The sequence below is a fragment of the Muscardinus avellanarius genome (assembly GCF_963383645.1).
Source record: "Muscardinus avellanarius genome assembly, chromosome: 1".
Lineage (NCBI taxonomy): Eukaryota > Metazoa > Chordata > Mammalia > Rodentia > Gliridae > Muscardinus > Muscardinus avellanarius.
In genome coordinates, this window is record NC_137786.1 from 91,018,318 (window position 1) to 91,027,062 (window position 8,745).

The window sequence follows — 8,745 nt, forward strand, 5'->3', positions numbered from 1 at the left end:
TATATTACTCACCCAAATGCTTAAAAATCAAAAGTGTCACATGAAAACTTCTGGTGTCAAAGTGAAAATAAATATCTTTCTTTCTTACACTAGCTTATCTCCTGATTTGGACCACAATTATACCACTACACTAGATCACAAATTTACATCTTCATGGCGTATCTCTACTTTGTCAAGCAAGTATTTTGATTTTTGAACTACATTTTATTTAAGCTTTCACACTTTTGAATCTCTTTTGCTGATATAAATAGGTTTGTTGCTTCAAGTATATTATTTTGAAATAAATCTATACTCATAGTGAAAATAAATCATGAATACATAACTTCATGAACATAGCACCTCAAGAAATCAAACAATCTGAATATAAACACCATATCCAAAGTTCCCCATATACTACCTTTCTGTTACTAATTATCACTATCCTAATTTATTTTAAAGCATATGTCATGGAAAATAGATTATGTACCCTTTTGTGTTTAGCTTCAATTACTCAATATTATGCTAGTTTTTTATGTTGTGGTATACAGCAATATTGATTGAGAGAGAGATACTAGCACAAGCATACAAGTGCTACTTAGGGAGGCAGGCCTCCTGAAAATTAGTGAGACCCTGTTTCAAAATAAAGAATAAAAAATAGGGCTGGGGATGTAGATTGAAGGTAGAATGCCCCTGGGTTCCATCCCCAGTACCATTAAATAATAATAATGATGATGAAAATAATAATAATAATTTATTATTTATTATTATGATAAGATATTACAAGATGTATATTAACTAAATTATTATTAAACAATATTCAATATTCCAATAAAATACAGCAAATTTTTCCATTTATTTTCTCTTTAACTTCTCTGATTTATAATTTTCAATATACAGTTATTGCACATTCTTTCATAATTAATTTCTTTGCAAATCTTATTTTTTATTATTTCATTTTATCTGCCTCAATTTATTCTTTCTATATAAGATGTCAATATACAAATATATTTACATTGCCATATATTAGGCAACTTGGCAAAAGTATTAATTCTCATTTTTATAGCTACTCTTTGGATTTTTTCATTTTAAAATAATCATTTACAAATGATGAGTTATCTTGTACTTTCCTTACATTATTGGAATAGCCAGTGCTTGTTGCACAATTGTAAATACATGTAGCCTTATTGAGAAATTTTATGTAATTTCTGATTCCAGCTAAGAAGTTTACAATACTTCACAGATGCGTGCTATGTTTATTATAAGGTATTGTAGATACTCTGCCACATTAGAAGAAATTCGGTTCATCATTCATTTGCTCAATATTTTAAAATAATTAATGCATATTATATTTGGTTATGTATATAATAGCATTATTAATCTATGAATTCTCTTGTTCCTTTTACTTAATGTTGTAAATTATAATGGTTGATTTTCAAATGTTAAACAAACATTGACTTTCATGGGTATGAGCTGCTTATTGAACCTTAAATCTGGCAAACGCTAAGCACTATCATTGAGCTACTCTCCAGCCAAACACTGAATTTGTGAGTGAACTGAATTTTGTCATTTAATTTGAATGAGATAATTTTGTATATAAGACACTTTACACTATATCATTGAGAGAGATTAGCTTTAAATAGTCTTTTGATATTAACATTTTTGGGGCATACTGACAAATAGTCCAACTTTTTCTATTTTCCGAAAGACTGCAAAAATGATAAAATGTTCTCAGTATATATTTTTAAAAATATATAATTTTTAAAATTCACCCAATTTTCCCTTACCCAAATCCCACCCCATTCCCTACCGCCTCCCTGTTTCTTATTTTTGGCTTAGTGATTGACTTGGTTATGTTTGTTAATGTACCTCATATACATTAGAGAATTTTCCTTTTTCCCCTCCCATCCCTTTCATTTAGGTCACCATATTTGCTCCACCATAGTATCTCCTTCCTCATCTAGAGTTCTTCCTCTCACCCTTTTTCTCCCTCGTCAAGGAGTCTCTGTTTTTCCTTTCTGTCTGTGAGGAATGACAAGGTGCTTTTTGTTAAGTATAGTCCCAGCAGAAGGAAAATTCATGAGCTTACTATGAAAAACAATTCTTGATACAGGTGCTAAAAGTGAGATTTCTGTTAACAGTCTTATAAATATAAAGTTCACCTGTTGCTTACAATTTTTGAAAATTTTGTACTTTCCAAGTATGTATATTGTACACTTTGGGGGGATATTGTTAGTAATGCTATGTGTGATTTTTCTGGAGATTGATAACTTTGCTTGTAGTGCATTTTTTTTAAGAGTGATCAGTTACATGCATACTTCAAATGTATTTTCCTGTAAAAAATAAAGTTATATAGGTTTTGTCTGCTATCTTAATTTTGGATGTATTCTTTGATGTTAATGGATTTTGTATAATTGTTTCATATAGTTGTATTGAATTATGTAGCAATCAATTATTAGATCTGATTTAATAGTGTTAATCAATTTAAACCTATATAGTCACTTCTTTTTTAAAAAAATACTGTCAGAAGCTGCTGTTCAGTATAATTTCTTTGCCTGTTAAGTCACTGAAAGTGGCGCTTGGTTGTAGAATGTATTATGCCTTTTAACACCAGATGTGTGCATTCTGTGTGACAGAAAGAGCAATAATAAAATAGCCATCCTAAAAATGAATATGGCAGAAAAGGATACTTAAGCATAATCTTATTTTCTTTTGTTTTTCAGGGTACTTATAATCCTTGAGTCTCCCAGAAATTGGAAGCTAAATAAAGCAACTCAAGTTTCCTCTATTTTGCACTCAAAAAATAAATACATAAAAATTAAAACATTCTCACTCAACTTCTATTATGATTCTGCTATTTTCTTCCCTTAATACACTGGGCTGTGAAGATTTCAATGGATTAATCTTTAATTCAATGCATATTTGATTACTATTTGAATGGATCTTATTAAAATAATTACTCTGGTAATTTTTAAGGAAATTATTGCAATTAGAAGATTACAAATTTAAAATAAGACACAAAAGTCTGTATAATCTATCTCTACATAAGACATTTCCCTCACATTATTTATGTTAGTTAATTTTAGTTCCTGAGATGGCAAATACTTTTTATCAAGTTAAATTCTAATTTTTGTTGCTGTATGCAAAACTCATCATAGGCTTATTTATTTTTATATTATTTTCAATGACCCATCATGTAAGGTTTGTTGACATTTTAATATAAACATGCTGCCATTTTAGAAGACATCACAAAATAATAAAAATATATGTAAAAGCAGATGTGGTGGAACACACTTTTGATCTCAGTACTTGGAAGGCTCAGATAGAAGTATCACAGGTTCAAGGCCCAATGTGCTATAACTTAATAAGATCCTGTTTCAAGATTACAAAATAGAGCTACTAGCATAGCTCAGAGGTAGGATGCCTCTGTGTTCAATCTCCTGTAGTACAAAAAAAAAGAGTAAAGTCGCATTTATTGAGTTTATTACAAATTTAAACAAAAAGTTTGCTACATACCGCTCAGAGATTACTGTATGGTGTATGCTTATGTGTGTAGTAGTTGTTATTATAAGTCTAGTACAAACAGAAACAAAATATAAAGAAGAATATATGCCACACAAAATTGAATCATGTAGAATTAATCACTGTGATAGTCCTAATGCAAACTCCAGCAATGTATTTGCACATATTTGGCACAAGTTTATCATATATATGTTACCTTGAAAACTGGATTTATATAGTTTTATATCAGGTATTTGTCATCCAGCAAAAATCATGAATCTTACCCCCTAATTAACTATTGTGTGAATAAGAAATTAAATGACAGCATAATATACTTTTCAATATCTTTGGCCATATTTATGATTATGTGGTTTCCAAAATTAAAAACCATATATTTAAAAAATTGCCTTAAATTATAATTATTTCTCAGTATAAATAACTAATATGAGAATCTCAGTAACCTTTTTATAAAATTTATTGAAGCTCTTTATGAGTATAGGTTTTCGATATTTGAGTCAATGTTTATATTTTATTTATATTTAACAAAAACTTTTTATTTTTTATTTTGCAATACTGAGTTTTATTAAACCCAAGGGCATATACCTCTGGACTATGTTCCCAACCCTATTTTTAGTTACAATTTTTTTTTTTTTTTTGAGGGCTGAAACCGAAGAATCATAGACTTCCAATAAACCTCCCTAAGGTTTGGCAGATGAAAATCTTATTATTTGCAGAGGAAATTATCCTTGAACTTCTGATCCTCAGCCTCTTAAATACTTGGGAGTACAAGTGGGCACCACCACACTCAGCTAAGAAGTTTTAATTTTTTTCTTTTTTTCTTTTTTTCTTTTTTTTCTTTTTTCTTTTTTGCTGGTACAGGGGATGGAACCATTGTACCTCTGAGCTACACGTTCAGCCCTAATTTTTTAGTATTTTTGTTTTTAAAACAGGGTCTCTCGGAGTTGCAAAGGGCCTCACTAAATAGCTGAGGCTCTCTGCAAAAGAGGATCCTCCAGTCTCAGCCTCCCGAATGCTGAGATTACATATGTGTGTGCCACCACTCCCAGCCTAGCTTTTAATTTTTGAATTCTTTTTGTCAATTTCTTTCATCTTTTCCTTTTTAATTCAATACTTTGAGAGTTTCTGTTGGTAATAAGACTTAAATATTTATAAAATACTTTACACTGTAATTCTTTTAGTTTTGCCTGTGGGTTTCATGGGATACATGACTTAAATATTCGAGAAGACAGGCATTTGTTTTTTCTGATTTTAGTGTGCATCTTGCTGACATTTATGTATATGTCATGTGTGTATGTATGTATATACATATGCATCTCTACTGAAGTCTTTATTTCAGTCTTACTTCTATATTTGATATTAATAATTAGTTAATTAGCTTTAATTAACCTAAATAATTTTCTCTTATTTCTAGTTAATTTGATAAAAATTTGGTTCATTATATTAAGAAACATCGCTAAGAAGTTTTATAAGTTATTTTTTCTTTGCTCTTATTTTTCTTTTTATTTAATTGCACAAAATATTTTTATTTTTAAAATGAGATGATTTCACAAACTATGGTTAAATATTTATTTACACCTATTTGTAGAATTATATTTAATTTGATAGATGAATTCAATTTTTCTTAATGTTTTCATTTTTATTAATACTACATATATTTTATAGCCCCCCAATACCCCATATATTATGTACATTTTTATATACCATACCTCTTCCTTAACATTCTCCTTTGGGTTCATGGCAGTGTTTTCATGGCATGTTTTGAAAAATTACTTGACAATTACTAGTAACTCTTATTTTAATTTTTTTCTATTTTTCTTTTTGGGGAATAAAAGCTCCTTTGGTGTAATTTTGAAGCCAGACCTAGTGGTGTACACATGTTGTGCTAGTATTTGGAAGGCTGAGACCAGAGAATCTCAGATTCAAGGCCAGCACAGTTTCTAGCAAGACTGATTCAATATAAAATTATAAAAGTGGTTAGCAGTTTAGCTTAGTTATAGAAATCCTGGTGTTCAATCCCCAGTACTATATTTTTGATAATTTGTTTAATCTTTTTGATAATTTTTCTTAACCCTTTGAATACAATTTTCTCTCTTCTATCACATTTTTGGTATGAGTTTTTTAAAAAATGTTCTGTATCCTATATTTTAACTACTGAGAACTTTATTCTTAAATGCATAGTATCAACACCATTGTACTTCTGTTTTTGGCTATATTTTCTATGAATTAGTGACTGCATGGTAGTCAAAAAGTAGTCATTTTTACTGCAAAGGAAGCCATGTTCAGGAAATCTTGAATGAGAGACAGTATGACTTTCAGTATGACATGCATTTTTCAGTCCTTTATAAAACCTATGTTGATATTCCCCTCTTCTCTTAGAAACATATATATATATATATATATATATATATATATATATATATATACATACAGCTCATAGATAATACATAAGAGATAAATAGATATTTGATGGTTGATTAATAAATAGATAAGTAAATGGTAAATTACACAGTTTTTTCTAAGAAAATGTCTCATTTCTTTTCCTGTTTCTGGTTAATTGAAGTCAGTGGAAGCAGAGAGTGTCAATTTCCTCCATCATTTAAATTTGTTATAATTCTATCTCATTCTCTCTTTTCAAATGGTCAACTTGTTCTTTTGATTAAAAAAATCACTAATATTTTATTCTGGAGACAACAGTCAAATATTAAGATATATATATTTTTAGCTTCTAGTTCATTCTTTTTTCATGTATTTTTATTGTCAATATCATCAGCTACTTCAAAAAATTTATTATTAACATGCTTGTTTGCCTCATCCATCATTATGGTATTATCACTTATTGTTAACTTGAGAAATTTACTTGATTTTACAAATCTTTGCTATGTCTTCTTTCAGAAAAACAAGAGTACATTATTAATAAGATTGGATATAGAATAATATTACTTATACACAATCCATCTAATAATGCTATGATTATTTGGGCAAAAATATCTTATGTAATATGAGTATAAGATACAGATTATAACAAGGAAATTAACCTGGTACAAGTAAAAAAAAAAAAAAAAAAAGAGGGATTTCTCTATTCTCTCTTCTACCTATGAGAAAGAATGAAATGTTTCTAGCAGTGCTGAACCAGAATTGTGGTATACAATACTAAACAGAAATAGAATTTTATACTCTTTTTTCTATTTTGTAGCATGAAAACAGCTTTTTACCAGGAGACTAACACTCAAGGCACAGGTGACAAGCATTAAGACTTTATTTATGTCAAGTGTTTTCTAAAAATATTAATTTTTAAATCACTGAAACTTGGGGAAATTGGGCTTGGGATGTGAACACAGGGGGACCCTGATCCAGGAATAGTTGAATCCAAACATAACCCATTTTTACTGGGAAAGGTAGTTCTATACTGTTCCAAATTGGATGAGTTGTTTTCTGGACATTAATGGGTGTGTGTGTGTGTGTGTGTGTGTGTGTTGAGTCATTTTTCTTTATATCTACAAATATTCATTTATTCTTTGTTATTCTTGTTATAATCACTGAAGAGTTTGCTGTTTTTCTTTGAGCTGTTGTCTCACTATGGTGGCTCAGGCTGGCCCTGAACTTCTGGTTTTGAAAGATCATCCTGCCTCAGCCTTCCAAATACTTGGGACTACAGACATACACCCCAAAGCTCAGCTTAACAGTTTTGTTGTTGAGGGGTGGATGTTTTGATTTTTGTTATTGCTCCTTGTTTTTGTGGTACTGAGCTCAGGGAACACTTTACTAGAGAAGTGTATTTATACCCATACATTTTTAGTTTTTGTTCTGCATTTTTTTTTTTAGTTTTGAAACAGGATTTCATTAAATTGCATAGGCTGGCCTCAAAATTGAAATCGTCCTACCTCAGAATCTCTAGTAGTTGGGATTACGTGCATGTCTCCAAAATACATGGCTAAAACAGATTTTATTTAATTCATTTCCCTTCTGGGTGTTCATAAATGAGCAATGTTTGAGTCCATCATGACCTAACCTAGATGAAAAAACTTAGACAAACTTTGTCTTTGAGACATTTTCTATTTTTTGTTTTAGTTAGAACTTTTAACTATTGGGAACTTATATTCTTAAATGTACAGCAATACTCTAGATTATTTTATGATTGATATGCTAAAGATTGTCTCTGTTTTAGAAAAAACTGTCAGTCACCATTGTGACTCCCAACATCACTTCAAATTTCTTAAAATACTGAAAATGTCTCCTAGATCTAAATATTTGGGGTAACTTTAGTTTTTATTTCCAATACTGCTGTAATTGCCTCTTTTTCTATACTCAACATGAGCTTCTTTGTGGAGTTACAAGTGAAGAGTAAGAAATTAGTGCCATGTGTCATTTAATGTAGGAGATTGGACAACTACTTTAATTAAAGCACATCAAACAAAGTTATCTCAGTTTCAGTTTTCTCCTGCCTTTCTGATATAAGAATGAAGTATATCGCCTGAAATCTTGAGCCAAAAAAATGAAGCCAAAAGATCAGTTTTAACAGTCAACAGTAGATGATCCTGACCAAATAATCTGCAGTGATAAAACGTTGTTGTTCTTGTTGTTTTCATGCTTCAGGTAAACCTATCACATTAACCACATGTATCCACATTTTGCTAAAGTGTTCCAGATAAAAAAGTGAAATCTTCAAGTTTTCAATTTTAGTACATAATTAGAAATGTTTATGATTATTTGAAATGATTTCTCTCTTTTTTTTTTTTTTTGGTGGTACTGGGGCTCCTGGAAGCCTTTCTACCTCCGGGCTACACTCCCAGACCTATTTTTACATTTTTTTTATTTAGAAACAGGGTCTCCTAAGCCAGCGGGTGTGGATGGCTTCGAACCTGCGCCATCCTCCTGTCTCTGCTTCCCAAGCGCGGGGATTACAATCGTGTGCCACCACGCCCGGCTGAAATGCTTTATTTTAACTGAAAAACTCACAGATTTACTTTTACAAAACTGGTTATTTAAAATAAAATTTTATTAGTGCATTGTAGTCATACATCTTAATGGGATACAAGATGGTGGATGTATACATGCATACATCGTCTGATTAGCCCTTACTCAATTCCCTCCCCATTCCCTCCCCCTCTCTCCTTCTCATATTTGACTTAGTGATTGACATTAAGTTCAATTAAATGTTCATTAATGTTCAATGTTCATTAAAGTACCTCGTGTGCATTAGAGAATTTCTTTCTTCCCCCTTCCCATCCCCTCTGTTAGGTTGCCTTA